This window comes from Artemia sp. Qi Xiang Cuo, chromosome 7, assembly GCF_049724085.1.
Source record: "Artemia sp. Qi Xiang Cuo chromosome 7, ASM4972408v1, whole genome shotgun sequence".
Classification (NCBI taxonomy): domain Eukaryota; kingdom Metazoa; phylum Arthropoda; class Branchiopoda; order Anostraca; family Artemiidae; genus Artemia; species Artemia sp. Qi Xiang Cuo.
In genome coordinates this window covers 32,782,135-32,806,905 of record NC_142800.1, presented here as the reverse complement: position 1 = coordinate 32,806,905, position 24,771 = coordinate 32,782,135, and positions in this window count along the sequence as shown.

The window sequence follows — 24,771 nt, the reverse complement described above, 5'->3', positions numbered from 1 at the left end:
CAGTAACAAAACGGTCAAAGAGGTCAAAGCTATCTTTACGAAAATAAAATTCAAAAATTGAGCAAGTATCAAATCACTGAAATGAATGAAAGAAAAGATCTTTAAAAAATATACGTAATAATTTATGTTCGTTTTAAGTTTTAATGTTATTCCTTACTTTCAGTTGGAATTTTTTATTTTTTATGTTAATAACAACCACAAGCCGATGACATGTAATATCTTTGGTTTATCAAACAGTTCGTGGTAACGAACTGTAAGTAAGGAGCGACCCGGCTCAATAGTAACCGAAACTCTAAAAAACAGAATTTTGATACCAAAAGATACATCAAAAGAATCAGATTTGTATGCTGATTTCGAATATATAAGTCTCATCAGGTTTACCCATCAAAAGCTACGCACCTGAGAAAATTTTTCTTATTTTCGAAAAAAGGGGGAAATAACCCCTAAAAATCATAGAACTTTAATGAAAATCACACCATCAGATTCAGCGTATAAGAGAATCCGACTATAGAAGTTTCAAGCTCTTAGCGGCAAAAATGTGGAATTTTGTAGTTTTTGCCAGAAGAAAGATCACGGATGCGTGTTCATTTGTTTTTTTGTTTTTTTTCCCAGGGGTGATCGTATTGATCCACTAGTCCTAGAATATCGTGAGAGGGCTCATACAAACGGAAATAAAAAGTTCCAGTGCCCTTTATAAGTAACCAAAAAAATTGGAGGGTAATTTGGCCCCCTCCCACGCTAATTTTTTTCTCGAAGTCTCCCAATCAAAATTTTGAGATAGCCATTTTGTTTACCATAGTCGAAAGTCTAATAAATATTTCTTTGAGGATGAATTAATCCCCCACAGTTCCCAGGGGAAGGGCTGCAAGTTATAAACTTAGCCCATTGTTTACACACAGGTATTGGTTATTGGGAAGTATACAGACGTTTTCAGGAGGATTTTTTTTTCTGGTGGGGGGGGGGGGTTGTCAGAACAGGGGGTTATGGGGGAGGACATTTCCATGGAGGATGTTTCCTTGGGGGAAGGGACATTGCTAGATTTCCCAGCATTATTTAAAAAACGATCAGAAATTAAATAAAAAAAAACAAGTATTTTTCAACTGAAAGTAAGGAGCAATATTAAATCTTAAAACGAACAGAAATTATTACGTATATGAGGGGGTTTGACCCCTAGTCAATACCTCGCTTTTTACGCTAAATTTTTTTTTAGCACTTTCAAAAGAGTTATCTATTCTAATTAACCGGCCTTTGTGATTCAGGGGTTTGTGATTCGAACAAAATTCGAACTTTAGTGTAAATAGCGAGGTATTGACTAGGGGGCAAACTCCCTAATATACGTAATAAAAACATACGAACATAGAAGTTCGTTACGTAAGTTAATTCGTAGGTTACGTCAGAACAAAATTTCGAGAAAGCCATTTACTTGAAAAAAAAAGAAAATTAATATGCAAATTTCGTTTTAATTATTCATGTACGGTGAGCCAAAATCAAAGCTGCATTAATTCAAAAACGTTCAGAAATTAAATAAAAAAACACGTTTTTTTTAACTGAATGTAAGGAGCGACATTAAAACTTAAAACGAACAGAAATTATTCCGAATATGAAAGGGACTGTCCCCTCCTCAACGCCCTGATCTTTACGCTAAAGTTTGACTCTGTCCCACAACTTTATTTTTTAAAACAATAAAAAACTTTAGCGCAAAGATCGAGAAAGATTCGACAAAGATAGAAGGATTTCTATCGGCATTTTGTCTTTTGTTTTTCACTGTTTATTTTCGAGACAATTCTAAGAATTTCATCTGAACAGAACCAGCTTAAAAAAAGAAAGGAAGAGAGCCAAGGAATCAAAATTTAACTTTTGTCGGCTGTAAAAAGAATACGCATGAAGAATTTAAGAATTGTTTCTTAGAGTGCAAATCAAGTAATATAGGATGGTTGTAGATGGTTTCCTAGTTTGTGGGTAGCCTTGACCAGTAAACCATACCTTTAAAAACCTGGATGTGCTTTGCGCCTGAAAATTTATAAAAGACAATACCGTACAATAAATCGTTGGGCATCTGGAATAATTATTATTTTGTTTTTAGTCTTTTGTAGTGATTTTTTTTACGTCAACCTGCTTTACAGGCTACAAAATCTTTTGCAGGAGTAAATAAAAAAAAAATTTTGTAGTTTAATGTTGAAATAGATAATCAGTCCGTTTTTGTCATTTTTCAAGACATTTTTTTTACAGTCGTTCGGAAGTGACTGACTAGTGACGACGACAGTGACTGACTAGTGACGACGACAGTGACTGACTAGTGACGACTAGTGACGACGACTGCATTAGTTGCTTTTCATAATGCTGACTCTTTCTATTGCTATTGCTATTTTCTTACCCAACCAGCTATACATAAACTAAATCATGTTGCCAGCTCTTTAATTGGCTTGGACTCTTGCAGAGTAGCCAAAGGTTAATTGTAAATGAACGAGGATATATACCGGGGGGCAAAATTAAAGCAAGTGTGCTGGTCATTTTATTCCAAAAATGACTAATAATTCAAGCTGTGTAGGTGATTGTAAGTCTTGTTCTATCAAGCTCTGTCTATTATTTTCATTGCTATAATTTTGTTTTTAATTCAAGGACCTTGTGAATAATGGCGTTTGTGACAATAATATCCGAATTGTGATAGCATATCAGCCTTTATCGGACTTCTTTTTAGCATACTGCATAAATTGACCCTTGACCTCTTTATGATTGTTTATTATGAGTTGATATATTGTGACAAAATCAATTGGATTTTCCCAACAAATCACTGTAGATTCGACAAAGATTCTCAGCCGGGGCTCTCCGAAGCACTATGATCCACTAAAAGTTTCTGTAGCTTTTGCTGTCAAGAATGAACTGAATTAAAACCGCGTGAACTCGACTGAACTATCACATGTATCTTACAAGGCATTCTTGAGACATCCTAAATTTTAAGTTATTTAGCTTATATAAATATACAATTTAATAGTTTTTTTTACTCATTATGAATCGCACGTTTTCTATTCAATTTTCTAACCACTCATGTAGATTATTATTTAAAAATTGAATTGGTTATTTATTTATTTCAAGAGTAAAAACAATGAGAAGACGTTTATCAAAGACGTTTGATAAAGGAATAATTCGATTAAAAAATGAATAATCACAGAAGACTTAAAATAATGGATAATAAATACATTAATGAATCTTCCTATAAACAGAAATTAGAATTAATAACCAAATCAAACTTAAAAAGGACAGAAATGATTAAAACAGGAGTAGGACTGCAACCCTCCTAAGCCCCCTAAAGGCCACAGCGTCATTTATGCTTGATCGAAATCGGTTTGTATTTTGGGTAGTATGTTTTTTTTATTGTGATGCACCACCAAACAAAATAAACAAAGCTAATTATGGTTTATAAACATAAGTGGTGTTGCCTTTCTCCCTCGCACACTCTCTAAACGGCTTAAGTGTCATTTCTCTTCTATTAGAAATGATTTGTGTTTTAATCAATGTGAGTTTTTTCTTGTCAAAATCGTTGACGAGATGAGATGAAACCTCAAAAGAAGCAAAACGAGGATAATTACAGTCAAAATGAAAATACAACGCAAACATTTTGGCCAAGTCCTCCGCTCGACCGTCCTCAGTGAAAAAACTGAAAAATAAAAAAAGGCCGTAAAAATAACCACAAAAATAAATAAAAGCGAACCGTAAAAAATACCAATAAAATAAAAGAAAGGCCCTTTCCAAGTAATGGTGAAAGGGTAACTGAATAAAAAATCCGACCATGAATGAAAATCAAACAGTTTGTGGTAACGAACTGTAAGGAGCGACTCGGCCCAATAGTAGTCGAAACTTTAAAAAACCGAAATTTTTACGAAAATAAATACATCAAAGGAATTGGCTTTTTATGCTAATTCCATATATTTAAGTTCATTAAGTTTACTTTTACCCATAAAAACCTACAAGCCTGAGAAAATTTTCTTGATTTTTGGAAAAAGGGGAAAAGACGTGATCTTAACGAAAATCACACTGTCAAATTCTACATATTAGAAGTAATAACCTATCATGAGGTCCGGAATGAGATCTGAGACGGGATCGTATAAAGCGAGTATAAACCTACCAAACAGGCTATGTTCGGAACAAAAGCTGTATACAATACTAAACTAGATCGTAAGTAGTGGGGGCTTACTATTTTCAAGCAGCCAGATACCCCGGAATACAAGCAGCCAGATATCACAGTAACATGGGAATACAAGCGGCCCATTAGGCATGGAGCCCTTAAGTCCTCGCACCTGTTTCTAGCGGTCAGCTGGCAAGATTCCTATGAGAGCCCTGGCAAGATTCCCACCCTTGGCAAGATTCCCGTGAGAACTCTGTTTCTACCTGGCAAGATTCCAACCCCTGGCCAGATTCCCAGCACGCCCTGGCAATATTCCCCTGTTAGCCCTGTTTCTGGCTGGCAAGATTCCCACCCCTGGGAAGAGTCCTAGCACGCCCTGGCAAGATTCCCGTGAAAGCCCTGTTTCTAGGCAAGATTTCTAGGACATGACTTCTGACGTCACAACATGCCCTGTTTCTGCAATATATATAGGAACATAAACACAGGGAAATTAACATTGGTTATGATTTTTCGTTATGATTGCTGGTTGTTTGTTAGGTTTGTTGATTATGTTGGTGATGTTTGTTGGATGTTGGTTATGATTGCTAAATGATGCTTGATGGTTATATTTGTTGGTTATGTGGTTTGATGGTTATGATTGCTGGATGTTATTTGATGGTTAAGTGGCTTGGTGTTTATGATTGATGGATGTTGTTTGTTGGTTATGTTTTTCGGTTTTTGGTTATGTTTGTTGGTTATGTTTGATGGTTATGTGGCCTGGTGGTTATGATTGCTGGATATTGTTTGTTGGTTATGTTGGTTATGATTAATGTTTGTTGGTTGTTGATTATGTTTGTTGGTTATTTTGTTGGTTATGATTACTGGTTGTTGGCTATGTTTGTTGGATGATGGTTATGTTTGTTGATTGATGGTTATGAATGTTGATTATGTTTGTTGATCTTTGTGTTTCTTGATGGTTATCTTTGTTGGTTATGTTTGTTGATTGTTTGATGTTGGTTATTTTGTTGGTTATGTTGTTGGGTATGAATGTTGGTTATTGGTTGTTGATTATCTTTGCTGGTTATTGCTTGTTGGTTATGTTTGTTGATGGTTGTGTTTGTTGTTTGTTGGATTAAGGTTTGGATATATTTCAAAATAAATGGAGTTATTAGCCAATGCCACCCCTCTTTTCTAGGTGAAATCCACCTCTACACGTCTAGATGCTTTTACGAAATCATGTCCAAACATGCCTCCCCAGGGGGCAGAAGCCATTTATAGCATATTAAATACATGGAGCTACCAAACCCTCAAGCCGTCACACCTACACAAGACTCCCAAGACACACCCTTCTGGATTCCAATGACGTCACAGGAGTTACCCCTTTTCAAACAGTCAGGAGTAATATGCATGACGCAATTTTATGTAATCCTGCGTCAAGAACCCATGGGGTAATCCCCGCTTATAACTTAACGACAGGTCACAACTTTCGTGATGATTGTGCAACCATCATTACCAAGTATTACCTTTTTGACATTTTTTGCCTGAAACCCTCAACGTATTCTCCTCCTTGTGCCTTCTTATTTTTTCGCCCGAAACATGCAACGCTTTTTTTTCTTTTATTCTTTTTCCTTCGTTCTTGACCCCACCAGGACTGGAAAGGTCAATTTTCTTCCATTAGAACTGTTCCTTAACCGAGAGAACTAACAAGACATTCCTAATATTTTGTCCTACTCTTAATATTCTAAAATTAACCTAATGCGTGACACCTAAGATTCTACATTTTTGGTCAACACTAGAATGATGTGTTACTCTCCCAAATTTTACACGCTCCAGGACACATTTGCTCTCAAGATATTTATAACGATAAAACGAAAATGTATCGTTTCCATGCGGGGGTTATTAGATTTTACACTATCACGCCAATACGCCCCCCTCTAGAATGCAATACCGGAAGAATAAGGTTGATATTAGATGCAAATTTTAAACATATTAAGGTCTTTTATGGAAAATATCCATTCCTTTGAATACTTGTTAGATTTTCACCTCTTCCATGGGAAAAATTCCTTAGTAACTCTACCCCATCTTTTAAGCTGTAGTTCACCCCACAATGACATTACATGAATCACCGACCCCAACCCTGAAAACACATCATCTCCATCAAGAGATTTTTCAGGCATTTCCTATTAAAAATTATGATTTTAAACCCCGTGATTCAAGTTTTGCAAGCCCAAGCCTATCATAACCTTCCCCAAAACACTCCACACCACCATGACATTTTTCCCATGTGACACCAGCTGCCGCCCCCCGCCCCCCCCGCCCCTTGGGTGACCTGACATTAGCGGTACATTTAAACCATATTAAGAGATATCTTTGAAGGACTTTTAACAAAATGCACCGTTTCTTTGAGTATCAAAAAATTCATTTAACACCTCCCACCTTATTTTTAAGCTCTAGAGTATACTAGTCAATGACAATGCATACCAGAGTGCCATTACTTGACTTCCCCTCTGACATTGCTACATCTGCCACAAGACATTTTTCAGGCATTTCCTATTAAAAATTATACCTTTAAATCACTTTGATTCCAGTTTTTGCAACCCCAGCCTATCATGACCTTCCACAAAACACTCCACCCCACCCCGTGGCATTTCACCCGTGTGACACCAGCCCCTCCCTCCCGGGTCCTGGGTGACCTGATAATAGTGGTACATTTAAACCATATTAAGAGATATCTTTGAAGGACTTGTGACGAAGTGCACCCATTCTTGAAATATTGGTTAAATTTCAATTCCACCAACCGAAAAACTCATTTAACACCTTCCACCATATTTTAAAGCCATAAAGTATATTAGCCCGAGTATACCTGTTCATGACAATGCTTACCACCTTCGTGAAGTAAGTATGATATTAAACACCCCCCTGACATCGCTATATCTCCCCCAAGACATCTTTCAGGCATTTACTAATACAAATTAATAATAAATTATATATATATATGTGTGTTTGTTTTTGTGTATGTGTGTTTGTGTATGTGTGTTTTTCGTTTTTTTTTCTTTGAGTGTGTTTCAAAGGTTAAAAGACGTTTACAATGACGCTGATGGGTGTCTTAGGGAGTGTTACAAACTAGATTTCTTTGGGTACTATGACGCGAATTACTTGCGAAAACTCGACTCATTAGGTTAGAGTAAAATTTTGAACATAGATTGTCTAAAAAGTGTTTTGGGGGACTGGAGCGATGTCAGAGGGGATGTCACAGAGCTGTAATAGTGCGGCATTATTGTATGAAATGGTTAAACTATGAAACAGTAGAAAAGAAAGGCAGATGATTTCTCTGTTTTCACGAATATCGTCTTTAGTGGGATAAATTGGCTTATTTTCGGAGCGAAAAAGGTTGAAAATGTCATAGGGGGCGAGGGCTGTTATCACATGAATAAGGGTGGGGAGTGGAATGATGAGGGAGTGATGCCAGTGTGAAAACAGTGTTGCAGCGCCATTCTACTCTAGGTCCATAAGTATACTTTTTAACGGTTTGGGTATCCACTCTTCTCGCAATATGGCCAAGTTGACTTCGAACCTCGCCCATTAGGTGGCATTACTTAAGATGACTGTCGTTATTTACGCTCTACCCACGTCTTTGCCCGTGTTCGGAGATTCCCCATGGGCTTTTGGAGTCCAGTTTGTGACATATGATGGTGTGATCCAGGTGAAATCTAGTCATGGAAATCCTGGGAATATTACAGAAAATACAGTAGGCTGAGAATGGGATAGGAATCTTGGCAATACTGAAGAAATAAAAGGACACCTGGAATCCCGGGGAGCCTGCCTGGGGTGGGAATCTTGTCAGGAATGCTGTGACGTCAGGAGGGCATATTTTTAAAACTTCATGTGAAAAGGGAGGGCATGCTTTTGAAATCCTATGTTAATTTCCTAGGGATGCATTTGAAATCTCGCGTTAATTCCCTGATATTGCTACTTTTTAAATTATCTCGAGCAACACCATTTTCTTAACCTCCTTCGTCACCCAGCCGAAATCCAAATTCCGTCTCCAAAACGAGTTGGCAGTGACCGAGCTTCCCTACAGCGCGCCCACCACTACTTGGGGAACCCTTTGGATCATTTGGGACCTCATTGTGAGGTACGGACCTCAGGAGGGGGGGGTTACCGTATAGTGTCAGGATATTGTGAAATATTCATAAGTCTAACTCAAAGAAATGGATGTTTCGTTCAAAGTCTTTCAATAATACCTCTTAATATGGTTTAAATATACCACTAATATCAGCTCACATAGGGGCTAGTGCCACATGGTAATGAATGCGGGGTGACGCCATGGCGGTGTGGAGTGTTTTGTTGGGCATCATGATAGGCTTGGGTTGTAAAAACTTGAATCACGGGATTTAAAGGCATATTTTTTATTAGGAAATACCAGAAAGATGTCTTGGGAGAGATGTAGCGATGTCAGGGGGGTATTTAATACCATCCATAATTTGCCAAGGTGGTATGCATTGTCATTGACTAGTATACTCTGGAGCTTAAAGATAAGGTGGGAGGTGTTCAATAAATTTTTTGCTAGAGGCGGAGTGAAATCTAACAAATACTCAAAGAAACTGTGCATTTCTTTAAAAGTCCTTCAAACATATCTTTTAATATGGTTTAAATGTACCACTAATATCAGGTCACCGAGGGGGGAGGGACAGGTGTCACATGGTTGAAATGCCATGGTTGTGGGGAGTGTTTTGTGGAAGGTCATGATAGGCTTGGGTTGCAAAAACTCGAATCACAGTGATTTAAAGGTGTAATTTTTAATAGGAAATGCCTGAAAAATGTCTTGGGGGAGATGTAGCGATGTCAGAGGAGAAGTCAAGTAATGTGACTCTGGTACACATGGTCATTGACTAGTATACTCTAGAGCTTACAGATAAGGTGGGAGGTGTTAAATGAATTTTTCGTTAGAGGGGGAGCGAAATCTAACAAATACTCAAAGAAACGGTGCATTTCGTTAAAAGTCCTTCAGAGATATTTCTTAATATGGTCTATATGTACCACTAATATCAGGTAGCCTAGGGGGAGGAGGGGGGGATTGGCTGGCGTCACATGGTAGAAATGCCAAGGTGGTGTCGAGTGTTTTGGGGAAGGTCATGATAGGCTTGGGCTTCCAAAAACTTGAATCACGGGGTTTAAAGTCATAATTTTAATAGAAAATGCCTGAAAAATGTCTTGGTGGAGATGATGTGTCGTCAGGGTTGGGGGGGGGAGTCATGTAATGCCATTGTAGGTGAACCACAGCTTAAAAGTTAGGGTGGGAACATTATAGAATTTTTCCCATGGAGGAGGCGAAAATCTAACAGGTTATTAAAGAAATGGATATTTTCCTTAAAAGCTCTTAATTTGTCTTAAATTTATATCTAATATATACCTTATTCCTCCGGTATTGCATGCTAGAGGGGCGGGGGGGGGGAGAGCGTATTGTCCCTATAGTGTGAAATCTAATATCCCACGCAAAGAAACGATACATTTTCGTTTTATCGTTATTAATATCTTGAGAGTAAATGTATCCTGGAGCGTGTCAAATTTAAAGAGTAATACGTCATTCTAGTGTTTGCCAAAAATAAGGAATCTTAGGTTTCACGCATTAGTTTAATTTTAGAACATTAAGAGTAGGACAAAATATTATGAATGACTTGTTAGTTCTCTTGGTTAAGACACAGTTCTATTGGAAGAAAATTGACCTTTCGAGTCATGGTGGGGTCAAGAACTAACGGAAAAGAACGAAATAAAAAAAAGTGTGATGAGCGTTTCAGGCGAAATAAATAAAAAGTTATAAGGAGGAAAAGTACGTTTAGGGTTTTGGGCGAAAAATGTCAAAAAAGGTATTATCTGGCAGGGATGGTTGCGCAATCAATACGTGACTTTACATAAAGTTTGTGCCACCATTAAGCTAATGAAAGAAAAAAAAATAATATGTATCGGGTGAAAAAATAAAATGTCAAAATTGGTATTAAAGTGACATTGATGCACAAACATTACATAAGGTATGAGTTGTCATTAAGTTGTAAGCGGGGGTTCCCCCATGGGTTCCTGACGCAGAGTTACATAAAATTGCGTCATGCATATTAGACCTGACTGTTTGAAACGGGGTAAGTCCTGTGACATCAATGGGGTTCAGAGGGGTGTGTTTTAGGAGTCTTGCGTAAGTGTGATGGCTTGAGGGTTTGGTAGCTCCATGTATCTAGTGGGCTATAAATGGCTTCTCTCGCCTGAAAGGCATATTTGGACATGATTTCGTACAAGCGTCTAAACATCGAATTTGCATAGAAACAAGGCTCCAGTAGAAACAGCATTTATTTTCAAATATATTCAAAGCAACAATCATCAACAAACATAACCAAAAATCATCAAACATAACCAAGAAACATCAAACAATATAACCAACAAACATCAAACAATAACCAACATAACCATAAAACAACATAAACAACAACCATCAAACCAAATAGCCATCAAACATAACCAACATAACCATCAAACAACATAACTAACAACTATCAAACAACAACCAACAAACATCAAACATAACCAGCGAACTTAACCATCAAACCACATAACCATCATCAACAAACATAACGAACAAACATCAAACATAACCATCAACTAACATACCCGACAATCATAAACAACAATCAACAAACATCCAACAAACATAACCAACAAACATCAAACCTAATAACAACCTTATTCCTCCGGTATTGCATGCTCGAGGGGGGGGTGTATTGACGTGATAGTGTGAAATCCAATAACCCAGGCAAAGTAACGATACATTTTCGTTTTATCCTTATAAATATATTGAGAGCAAATGTCTCCAGGGGCGTGTCAAATTTTGAGAGTAACCCATCATTCTAGTGTTTGCCAAAAATGGGTAATCATAGGTGTCACGCATTAGATTAATTTTAGAGCATTAAGAGTAGGACAAAATATTAGGAATGGCATGCTAGTTCTCTTACTTGAGCCACATCTCTATTGGAAGAAAATTGACCTTTAGAGTCCTGGTGGGGTCAAGAACGAAGGAAAAAGAACGAAAAAAAGCATTGATTTTTTCGGACGAAGAAATAAAAAGTCATAAGCAGGAAAAATGCGTTGAGGGCTTCGGACGAAAAATGTCCAAAAGGTAATATCTTGCAGTGACGTTTGCGCAATCATTACGTAAGGTGTGAGCTCTCGTTAAGTCATAAGCGTTGATTCCCCCATGGGCTCCTGACGCAGGGTTACATATAATTGCGTAATGCATTTTAGACCTGACTGTTTCAAACGGGGTAAGTCCTGTGACTCTTTGGAGTCCAGAGGGGCGTGTCTTGTGAGTCTTGCGTAGGTTTGACGGCTTGAGGGTTTTGTAGTTCCACGTATCTAATTTGCTATAAATGGCTTCTGCCAACTGGGGAGGCATGTTTGGACACGATTTCACACAAGTGTCTAGAAAAGTAGATGGCAATTTTGCCTAGAAACAAGGGGTGGCATTTGCTAACAACTCTATTTGTTTTCAAATATATCCAAACCTTCATCCAAAAACTAACAAATAACAAACATAACCATCAAAAAACATAACCAACAAACATAACCATCAACCAATAACCAACATTCATAACCAACAACATAACCAGCATACATAACCAACATCCAACAACCAACAAACATAACCAACAAAGATAACCATCAAGAAACATAACGTTCATAACCATCAATCAACAAACATAACCATCGTCCAACAAACATAACCAACAAACATTAATCATAACCAACAAACATAACCATCAAACATAATCAACAACCAACAAACATTAATCATAAACAACATAACCAACAAATAAAATCAAGCAATCATAACCACCAAGCCACATAACCATCAAACATAACCAACAACCGACAAACATAACCAACAAACAACATCCATCAATCATAAACACCAAGCCACTTAACCATCAAACAACATCCAGCAATCATAACCATCAAACCACATAACCATCAAACATCATCCAGCAATCATAACCAACATCCAACAAACATCACCAACATAACCAACAAACAGCAAACATAACAAACAACCAGCAATCATAACGAACAATCATAACCAATGTTAATTTCCCTGTGTTAATTTCCTATATATGTTGCAGAAACAGGGCATGTTGTGTCGTCAGAAGGCATGTCCTAGAAATCTTGCCTAGAAACAGGACTCTCACGGGAATCTTGCCAGGGTGGGCTCGGAATCTTGCCAGGGGTGGGAATCTTGCCAGCTAGAAACAGGGCTAACACGAGAATCTTGCCAGGTAGAAACACGGTTCTCACGGGAATCTTGCCAAGGGTGGGAATCTTGCCAGGGCTCTCATAGGAATCTTGCCAGCTGACCGCTAGAAACAGGTGCGAGAGCTTAAAAGCTCCATGCCTAATGGGCCGCTTGTATTCCCATGTTACTGTGATATCTGGCTGCTCGTATTCCGGGGTATCTGGTTGCTTGTTTTCCGGGTTATCTGGCTGCTTGAAAGTAGTAAGCCCCCACTACTATCGTATAAAGCAATCAGAACACGATTTAGTTATTGTTTTAAATTTTAAACCATTATTTGTAGGCAAGAGCAATGACCCAAATTATGATGTTCGTCCAGTATCGCATTACATTAAGTGGTCTTAACTAAGCACATGAATGTTCCGATAAAACCAGATAACAATAATGAGAACATTTTTTATTTGGATTGAATGAAACAGGTAAAATAGCTTACCAACTAAAGGTAAGTCTGAGGGATTGTTGAATCCCACTTCACATCATGTAAATGTCAGAATAGGATTAGCATATATTAATCCTTCACAAGTCAATTGATGCGATTGACCTAGCTTCACTTCTTGGCTGTGATCGGTATATTACACAAGTACCAAATGAGGAATGCAGTCAATATGAAATATTCTTTAGCAATGGAGTATGTTGAAAGTTGAAACTAATAAAGTTGTAGGCACCGAGGAAAGAATTTTAATGTAGAAATACAGAACAATTCTTAGAAATCCTTAGAAATCAAGCTGTGAGGTGGTTATGGATTTCACGACACACATAGAGGGTAGGCTATATTATCGGAGATACTACAAATTCTTCTTACAAAATACAAAAATACGTTTTGTGCCCTGTAAAACACAAACTCCGATGAAAAGAAATCTAGTAGTGAGGGGGGGGGGGCATGGATTTGACAACACCCATAGTGGATATACTATTGGAGCTAGTACAAATTGCATAAAGTTGAAACTAATAAAGTCGTATGCATTTTAGGGGCTCATACGGAAGCCATTAGCCATCCATGTCCCAACATCCCAGGGCCCCAATACCTCTCACCTTTTTTTGGCCCTCCTCCCCCTCACCCATTTTTTATACGATTTTAAGTTTATGTTTTTTACTTTTTTTATTTTTATTATTTTTATATTACATGTTTTAAAATGATGTATAATATACTTAAAAAAAAAAAAAATCAAATTTAATATTTTTGAATAAAATGAGAATGATATAAATATTTTAATCCTGGTTACTACTATTAGAAAAATAATGTTTGTAGCAGCACTTTTCTTTTTTTTGGACTGACTTTCGGATTTAGAAAAATTTTCAACTTTTTTTTTATTTATTCGGCTGTACCAGTGGTACTCTATAGGTTATCAACACTACCTAGTTTAGTGTATGTAATAAATCAGTAATTTTTATACACCGGAAGGGTAAACACTTGCATAATGCTTTTTAAAAAGTAGAGATGAAATGTACGAGAAACTTGAGGGAACATGATAATACCCTCGTTATGTTTAATATTGCCAATCGGAAATATTAGAACTAAAAAACAACAGTTAGTGATGATCTCATCAGAACTATATGCGTACGTTGTCAAGACAGCAGGGACCTAAATTCCTTTGGAGTACCCAAGAATTTTAATCATGCAAATGGTGGATATGTTAGAGTACCATTTCCAGAGATGATAGTGATCAAAGAGAATGCAAACATAAAAATAATTGTCGATGATGGGGGACGACTTCTTGCTACTGCTAGTGGTAACACGTTAGCTGGTGATATATCTTATCACAACCGTTCTGGTATTAGCATTCTAAAGAAGACAAGAAGAAGACAGGCATACTGCTGCACTAATGTCAATAACCATATCTTGTCTACGCGCCAGAACTGTTACCTGTGTAAAAGCAATGTAATAATATACAATAAAATCGAATGTAAAATAAAAAGGGCATTTGCAGACAATATCACTAATGAATATAAAGATGAATTGATGGAAAATGAATCGCTTGTGAACATTATTACTACAATTATTCATAAGCCAACAGATATAGTCAATGAACCTAATAATACCAAAGAAGAAACACATATTGAACCCGTAGCTGACGCCAAAGTAAAAAATTGTGAATGACTCAAAATGTTTTAATGATTATTATACTGGTTACGAACTAAGAGAAGAGAATACCTACACTATTAAGAGAGAACATGATGAATTATTTTATGGAACAGGTTCAAAATGTCCAAAGTTGTTCATTGATATTAATAATGTATAATAATGTATGTAACATATTTTTAATGTTCAAACATTTTATTTATTAAATATTTTTACTAAATCAGTTGTATCTTAACAGTCGGAATTCTTATTAATAAAAAATAAAACCCAACTTTCTTAAATGATCAAATATTTTTTTAAATAGATTAGATGGATCTTAATCGAATCTATTCTTAATAGTCAAAAATAAAACCTCAAATTTCTTAAATGATCAAATATTTGTAATAAATCAGATGTATGTTAAGCGGGTGTATTCCTATTAATCAAAAATAAAACCCGAGTTTCCTAAATGATAAACTTTTTTTAATAGATCAGATGTATCTCAACCGAGTGTATTCTTATTAGTCAAAATAAAACTCTAGTTTCTGAAATGATCAATTGTTTTTAATAAATCAGATGTATCCTAATCGTGTATATTCTTATTAATCAAAAATAAAACCTAATTTTCTTAAATGATCAAATATTCTTAATAAATCAGATGTATCCTAACCGAGTGTATTCTAATTAGTCAAAATTAAAACTGAAGTTTCTTAAATGATTAAATATTTTTGATAGATCAGATGTATCTTGACCGTGTGTATTCTTATTAATAAAAAATAAAACCCAAGTTTCTTAAATGAGCAAATATTTTTTTGATAGATCAGATGTTTCTTAAGCGTGTGTAATCCTATTAATCAAAAATAAAACCCGAGTTTCTTAAATGATCAAATATATGTTTTTTTAATAGCTCAAATGTATCTCAACCGAGTGTATTCTTATTACTCAAAGTAAAACTCAATTAGTCAAAATTAAAACTAAAGTTTCGTAAATGATTAAATATTTTTAATAGACCAGATGTATTTTAACCGTTTGCATCATTATTAATCAAAAATAAAACCCAAATTGCTTAAATGATCAAACATTTTCTATTAGATCAGATGTATCTCAACCGAGTGTATTCTTATTTTCAAAAAGCAAACTCAAGTTTCTTAAATGATCAAATTTTTTTGTTAATAAATTAGATGTTTCTTAAGCTTGTGTATTCTTATTAAAACTCAAGTTTCTTAAATGATCCAATATATGTATTTTTAATAGATCAAATTTATTTTAACCATGTGTATTCATATTAATCAAAAATAAAACCGAAGTTTCCTAAATGATCAAATATTTTTAAATAAATCAGATGTATCACAACCGAGTGTATTCTTATTAACCAAAAAATAAAACTCAAGTTTCTTAAACGATCAAATACTTTTAATAAATCATATGTATCTTAACCATGAGTATTCTTATTAATCAAAAATGAAACCCAGGTGTCTTAAAAGATCAAATTTGTTTTTTGAAATTTAGATATATCTTAACTGAGTGTATTCTTATTAGTCAAAAATAAAACTTAAATTTCTTAAATGATCAAATGTATTTAATAAACCAAATGTATCTTAAGTGGGTGTATTACTATTAATCAAAAATAAAACTCGAGTTTCTTAAATGATAAACTATTTTTTAATAGATCAGATGTATCTCAACCAAGTGTATTCTTATTAGTCAAAATAAAACAAAAGTTTCTTAAATGAGCCAATATTTTTAATAAATCAGATATATCTTAATCGTGTATAGTCTTATTAATCAAAAATAAAACCCACGTTTTGTAAATGATCAAATATTTTAATATATCAGATATATCTTAACCGAGTGTATTATTGCTATTAAAACATAAAACTCAAGTTTCTTAAATGATCAAATAGTTTTAATGAATCAGACTGTATTTTTATTAGTCAAAAATAAAACTCAAATTTCTTAAATGATCAAATATTTTTAATAAATCAGATGTATCTTAATCGTATGTATTCTTATTAATCAAAAATAAAACCCAAGTTTCTTAAATGATCAAATATTTTTTAATAGACCAGATTTATCTTAACCGAGTGTATTCTTATTAGTCAAAAATAAAACTCAAGTTTCTTAAATGATCAAATATATTTATAAATCAGACGTATCTTAGCCGCGTGTATTCATATTAATCAAAAATAAAACCCAAGTTTCTTAAATGATCAAATATTTTCGGATAGATCAGATGTATCACAACCGAGTGTATTCTTATTAACCAAAAATAACACCCAAGTTTCTTAAATGATTAAATATACTTGAATCGATCAGATATAACTTGAACAAATGTATTCTTATTCGTCAAAAATAAAACTAAAGTTTTTTAAATGATCAAAATTTTTTAATAAATCAGGTCAAAAACAAAATTTCAAGTAATCAAAAATAAATCCCAAGTGTCTTAAATGATCAATTTTTTTCATAGATCAGATGTATCTTAACCGAGTGTATTCTTATAAGTCAAAAATAAAAGTAAATTTTCCTTAAATAAATAAATATTTTTAATAAATCAGATGTATCTTAAGCGGGTGTATTCCTATTAATCAAAAATAAAACCCGAGTTTCTTAAATGATTAACTTTTTTTAATAGATCAGATGTATCTCAACCAAGTGTATTCTTATTAGTCAAAATAAAACAAAAGTTTCTTAAATTGTCAAATATTTTTAATAAATCGGATGTATCTTAATCGTGTATATTCTTATTAATCAAAAATAAAACCCATGTTTCGTAAATGATCAAATGTTTTTAATATATCAGATGTATCTCAGCCAAGTTTATTATTATTAGTAAAAAATAAAACTGAAGTTTCTTAAATGATCAAATAGTTTTAATAAATCAGACGCATCTTATCTGTATGCATTCTTATTAATGAAAAATAAAACTCAAGTTTCGTAAATGATGAAATATTTTTAATATATCAGATGTATCTTAGCCAAGTGTATTATTATTAGTAAAAAATAAAACTTAAGCTTCTTAAATGATCAAATAGTTTTAATAAATCAGATGCATATTAACCGTATGCATTCCTATTAATGAAAAATAAAACTCGAGTTTCTTAATTTATCAAACATTTTTAATAATTCGTATTTATTTTAACCGAGTATATTCTTATACGCCAAAAAAATAAAACTCAAGTTTCTTAAGTGATCAAATATATTTAATAAATCTGATATATCTAAACCGTCTGTATTCTTATTAATCAAAAATAAAACCCAACTTTCTTAAATGATCAAATATTTTTTTAGATTAGATGTATCTTAACTGAGCGTATTCTTATTAGTCAAAAATAAAACTCAAATTTTTAAATAATCAAATATATTTAATAAATCAGATGTATCTCAATCGAGTGTATTCTTATTAGTCAAAAATAGAACTGAAATTTCTCAAATTATGAAATAGTTTTTAATATGTCAGATGTATCTTAACCGAGTGTATTCTTATTAGTCAAAATTAAAACTAAAGTTTCTTAAATGGCCAACTATTTGTAACAAATCAGAAGTATCTTAACCGTCTGTGTTCTTATTAATAAAAAATAAAACCCAAGTTTCTTAAATGAGCAAATATATTTTAATAGTTTAGATTTATCTCAACTGAGTGTATTCTTACTAGTCAAAAATAAAACTCATATTTCTTAAATCATCAAACATTTTCAATAAAACAGATATATCATAACCGTGTGTATTCTTATTAATAAAAATTTTAACCCAAATTTCTTAAATGATTAAATATTCTTTGATAGATTAAAAGTATCTTAACCGAGTGTATTATTATTAGTAAGAAATAAAACTCAAGTTTCTTAAATGATTGCGAGGATTCCCGACTCAAGATTCTAAAAATTTCGTAATTTTTGTAAAAACGTCTAAGTTCCTCACTCATATTTTAGAACAGTTAGTGGTAACGAAATGTAAGTAAGGAGCAATGTGACGCAATAGTAACCGAAACTGAGTCTTGACAACAATAGATATTCCAAATATGCTTATTCGAAATACATAAACTTCATCAAATTTAATACTACCCACCAAAAGTTACGAGCCGGAGATAATTTTCCCATCTTTTGAAAAAGGGGGGAAACATCCTCAAAAGATCAAGTAATCTTAATGAAAATGACACCACCAGGTGTAGCATACCAGAGAACTCTACTGTAAAGATTTCAAGCTGCTACGTACGAAAATCAATTTTGCATTGATTTTTGCCGGAAGAAAGACCATGGATGCGTGTTTATTTGTTTTTGTTTGTATGTTTTCCTCAGGGGTAATCCTATTGAAGCAGTGATCGCAGAAGATCAGGAGAGGGCTCATTTAATCAAAAATCGAAGGTTCTAGTGCCCTTTTTAAGTGACAAAAAATATGGAGGTCAGCCAGCCCCCTTCTCAAGCTCATTTTTTTCTCAAAGTCGCCCGGTGAAAATTTTGAGCTAGCCGTTTTTTTTTCAGCATAATCGAAAAATCTAATAACTTTGTCTTTGAAAATGACTTGACCTCCCACAGTGTCCTGGGAAAGGGCTGCAAGCTATGACCTTTGCCCATTGATTACATATAGTATTCGACATTGGGAAGTATACAGACATTTTTCGTGTGTGTGGGGGGGGGGGGTATTTTTCTGGTCAAGAGAGGGGGGGTTAAGTAGGTGAAATTTTTCCAATGGAGGTATTTTTCGTGAGGGAAGGGAAGTTTCCATGGAGATGGAGCTGGATTTCCCAGCATTATTAAAAAAAATAAATCAGAAATTAAATTAAAAAAACAAGTTTTTTCAACTGAAGGTAAGGAGCAAAATTAAAACTTAATACGGACAGAAATTATTCCATATAAGAGGGCCTCACCCTCTCCTCAATATCTCGCTCTTTACGTTAAATGTCTTTTTTTAGAAATTTTAGAAGAACTTATTATTCTGGAACGAACCCCCCCCCCCCTCTGTCATGTACGTAATAATTTCTGTTCGTTTTAAGTTGTAATGTAGCTCCTTACTTTCAGTTGAAAAAAGTTTTTTTTATTTAATCATAGGCAGCGCGCTAGCGCTGCCTAAGTAAAGAACGATGTGAGCACAATGTGTTGTTTTTTGGTTTTCCATACCCGGGCACTTCGTATCGAAGGAGTTGCCGTAGAAACTTCAAAAAGGGCTCATTCGATTGGAAATTGGAGTAGATATTGCCATTTTTAATAGTCGAAAGTGATTAGAGGGCATCTAGCCCCCCCACGCCCATTATTCCCGCGAACACATCCAATCAAAATTTTGAGATAGCCATTTTGTTCAGCGTAGTTGATTTCCAGATAGAAAATATATTTTTGAGGAGGACACTCCCCCACAACCCTCAGGGCAAGGGTTTTAAGTTATGCCCTGGGGGCATATAAGGTTTATATAGAAGGCGTTGTCGTAGAAACTTCAAAACAGGCTCATTTGATTGGAAATTCAAAGGGCTAGTACCCTATTTAATATTCAAAAGTGATTAGAGGGCAACTAGCGCCCCCACGCCCAGCATTCCCCCAAAGACATCCAATCGAAATTTTGGGATAGCCATTTTGTTCAGCGTAATTGATTTCCAGATAGAAAATATGTTTTTTAGGAGGAAACTCCCCCCCAGCCTTCAGGGCATGTGTTTTAACTTATTGCCTTGGGTCAAGTAGGGTTTTTAGAGAACATATTGTCGCAGAAGTTTCGAAACAGTCTTATACGATGTGAGATTTAAAGGGATAGTACCCTTTTAATAGTTGAAAGTAATAGGAAAATAGTTGGCCCCCCCTACGCCCACAATTCCCCCACGCACATACAATCAAAATTTTGAGATAGAGATTTTGTTCAGCGTACTTGATTTCCAGATAGAAAATGTTTTTTTGAGGAGGACACTCCCCCACAACCCTCAAGTCATAGGTTTTAATTTATTCCCTGGGGGCATATAAGATTTTTATAGAAGGCGTTGTCGTAGAAACTTCAAAATAGGCTCATTCGATTGGAAATTCAAAGGGCTAGTATCCTTTTTAATAGTCAAAAGTGATTGGGGGGCAACTAGCCACGCCCATCATTCCCCCAAATACATTCAATCAAAATTTTTAGATAGAGTTTTTGTTCAGCGTAGTTTATTTTTACATAGAAAATATATTTTTGAGGAGGACACTCCCCCACAACTCTTAGAGCAACGGTTTTAAGTTATGCCCTGGGGGCATATGAAGTTTTTATAGAAAGCGTTGTCGTAGAAACTTCAAAACAGGCTCATTCGATTCAAAAGTCCCAGCGCTAGGACCCTATGTTAGAGTCGACTGTTATTGGATGTCAACTAGCCCCCGCCCTCTCCCCATCAGTTCCCCACACACCTCCCCTCACAAGTTTGAGTTAGCCATTTTTTTCATCGGAGTCGATTTAAAGCTAGAGAGTTTGTTTTTGAAGTGGACATTCCCCAACAACCCTCAGGGCAAGGGTTTTCAGTTATGCCCTGGGGGCATATAAGGTTTTTATAGAAGGCGTTGTCATAGAAACTTCAAAACAAGCTCTTTCGATTGGAAATTCAAAGGGCTAGTGCCCTTTTTAATAGTCGAAAGTGATTGGAGGGCAACTAGCCCCCCCCCCCCCCCCCCTCATTTCCCCAAACACAAACAATCAAAATTTTGAGATACCTATTTTGTTCAGCGTAGCTGATTTCCAGATAGAAAATATGTTTTTGAGGAGAAAACTCCCCCACAACCCCCCGGGCAAGGGTTTTAAGTCATGCCCTGGGGGCATATAATTTTTTTATAGAAGGCGTTGTCGTAGAAACTTCAAAAGAGGCTCTTTAGATTGGAATTTCAAAGGCCTAGTACCCTTTTTAATAGTCAAAAGTGATTGGAGGGCAACTAGCCCCCCCCCCCCACGCCCATCCTTCCTCCAAACACATCCAATCAAAATTTTGAGATAGCTATTTTGTTCAGTGTAGTTGATTTCCAGATAGAAATTATATTTTTGAGGAAGACACTCCCCCACAACCGTCAGGGCAAGGGTTTTAAGTTATGCCCTGGGGGCATATAAAGTTTTTATAGAAGGCGTTGTCGTAGAAACTTCAATACAGGCTCATTCAATTGAAAATTCAAAGGGCTAGTACCCTTTTTAAAAGTCGAAAGAGATAGAAGGGCAACTAGCCCCCCCCTAGCCACGCCCGTCATTCCCCCAAACACATCCAATCAAAATTTTGAGCTGGCCATTTTGTTCAGCGTAGTTGATTTCCAGCTAGAAAATGTGCTTTTGAGGAGGACAGTCCCCCAAAACCCTCAGGGTAAGGGTTTTAAGTTATGCCCTGTGGGCATATAAGGTATGTATAAAAGTGTTTGTCGTAAAATCTTCAAAACAGGCCCTTTCGACTAGAAATTCAAAGGGCCAGTGCCCTTTTTAATAGTCAAAATTGATTTGAGGGCAACTAGCCCCCCCCCCCGCCCCTCCATTCCCCCAACACAACCCAACAAAATTTTGAGATACCCATGTTTTTCAGCGTAGGTGATTTCCTGATAGAAAATATGTTTTTGAGGAGAAAACTCCCCCACAACCCCCAGGGCAAGGGTTTTAAGTCATGCCCTGGGGGCATATAATTTTTTTATAGAAGGCGTTGTCGTAGAAACTTCAAAAGAGGCTCTTTAGATTGGAATTTCAAAGGCCTAGTACCCTTTTTAATAGTCAAAATTGATTGGAGGGCAACTAGCCCCCCCCCCACGCCCATCATTTCTCCAAACACATCCAATCAAAAATTTGAGATAGCTATTTTGTTCAGTGTAGTTGATTTCCAGATAGAAATTATGTTTTTGAGGAAGACACTCCCCCACAACCGTCAGGGCAAGGGTTTTAAGTTATGCCCTGGAGGTATATAAAGTTTGTATAGAAGGCGTTGTCGTAGAAACTTCAGAAAATGCTCATTCGATTGGAAATTCAAAGATCTAGTGCCCTTTTTAGTAGTCGAAAGTGATTGGAGGGCAAATAGACCCCCCCACGCCCATCATTTCCCCAAATACATCCAATCAAAATTTTGAGATAGTCATTTTGTTCAGCGTAGCTGATTTCCAAAAATATAAATGTTTTTACTTTTATAACTTTAATAAATTAAATAATTTTAACATTTTGATTACTAAATATCAGTATATGTGTATTAAACTGACAATACACATTCATTTTTATTTTTTTAAGTAAAGTGCAAATTTTGTTCAAGCCTTGGGAAGGCATAGGCGTTTTGCGCCCCATTTGTGCTGATTTCTGCTCGTTTTGAGTTTAACTCGGTTATCTATTGTGATTTCTGTTCATTTCGGGTTTCGTTGCTTTATCCATGCTGATTTGTGGTAGTTTCAGGCTTGGTAGATTGTTTGATTTTATTTTTGCTCATTTTTTGTTTAATGGAGTTCTTTACTTTTCTTTGAAAAACATATTTTGTGGAAAAAGCTTTTTAAATTAATCTTAATTTAAGAGCTGCTTTGTAGAGCATGCAGTGAGTCCAGAGAACATTAGTTGTTCTCATTTTTATTAGTGCTAGAAGGTGAGTTTTGTGTCCTGAGATTGACTTTGCACTATATGCATTATGCCACAATATGCCTTCCTCATTAAAAAAAAAGTCAACTTAATTTCAGTTATATTATTCTCTTCAAAATATTGGAGATATCCAATCAAATTTGCGGTTTTAGCTACATCAGTTCCTTTTTTAACTTGTAAGGTGAATCTTCAATTTGACCTGCGTATTCGAGAAACTAATTGATCGCCAAGATCGTCTCTGATGATCCTCTAATTGATTGTCCCCCTGAAAGGATTATCAAGCGACATCTATACAATCTCGATAATTTTATCTTAAGATAGCGACCTAGCTTTTGTTCAGCCTGGGCCAGTAAACCCCGTCAGTCTGGATAGAGTTATGATATTTTGCATAACTGTGCGGGTTTTAATCTCATTTGACATTTTTCAATCCTGTCTAATATCCGCGCCTCCCCATAGAATAGTCCGTGCCTCCCTAGGGAGGCGTGCGACGCAGTTTGGAAAACGCTGCTCTGAGCCATTTCTAAGATATTGCTTATATTCCCTTTTCACAACCTACTTGCAAATTGTGTATTTGTATTTTGATTTTGTTGAAACTCCCCCTGAAACATTCTTGAAAGTCTCACCTTAATACCATTAGCCTCACTAGCAGAAGCAATCGTAGATGTAACAGTAGTAGTAGTCATAGTAGCAGTAGTAGTAGTAGTAGTAGTAGTAGTAGAAGTAGTAGCAGTATGCATATAATGGCTTTAGGTTAGTTCAAAATCCGTTTCAACAAACCCTGAAAGTTTTAGCTTGGTACTCTAAGCCGTTCCTGATATATTGCTGGTACAGCTTTTTGACAATGTACGTGCTCATAGTTTGTTTTGATTTAGGTCAACATCTGCCAAAACATTCCCTGAAATATTCTTAGCCTAGCCTTAGTAGTAGAAGGTGTCATAATAGAAGTAGTAGGAGCAGTAATAAGAGTAATAGTAGTAAGCGATAGTAATAGTAGTATTAGTTGCATTAGTCGCAGTTGTAGCATGCACACATTGCCATTTGTTCAGTTGAACATCTCTGTTATGTCATCTAGCTCTGGAAGTTTCAGCTTAATACATTAAGCTATTCCTAAGAAATTCCTGATGCATAGGGTTGACAACCGGTATGCAAATAATGTTTTTGATTTAATTCAACTTCCCCCTCAACATTCCAGGGAATTTTCACCTTAGTATTGAGAGCTTAGCAGCAGTCATAGTAGAAGTAGTAGTTGTAATAGCAACTGTAGTGGTGGTGCTGGTAGTAGTAATAGTATTGTGTACATACTGCCTTTTGGCCAATTGATTATCTTCCTCATCCTTCCCTGAAATTTCCAACTTAATACTCTAAGACATTCATGAGATTCGCCTTTTTAACAACTCACATACAATGTTTTCCAGATAAAAAAAAATGACCGTCTTGAAAATATGGAAAAAAACTTCTCAAGAGCATGGAATAATGAAAAAAAACTGTTTCCCTAGAAACCCTCTAAAAATTGACTTAGAAACCAAATAAAAAAAAACCTTATAAACCCCATTTAACAAAGCGGACCAGGCATTCAGCTTTAGAATCTGGGCGGGTGATTTTAAATTAATCTATTTTTAACAGCATGATTCAGGCACGAAGTAGGTTCTTTTATGCTGCCGATGACATCATGTCTTAATTGCTAATCACTGTTATTATTTTTGTAAAGAGTGATGAGAAACTATTTTATTACCTACAGTGCACTACTTTTCCTTGTGGTGCTGATAT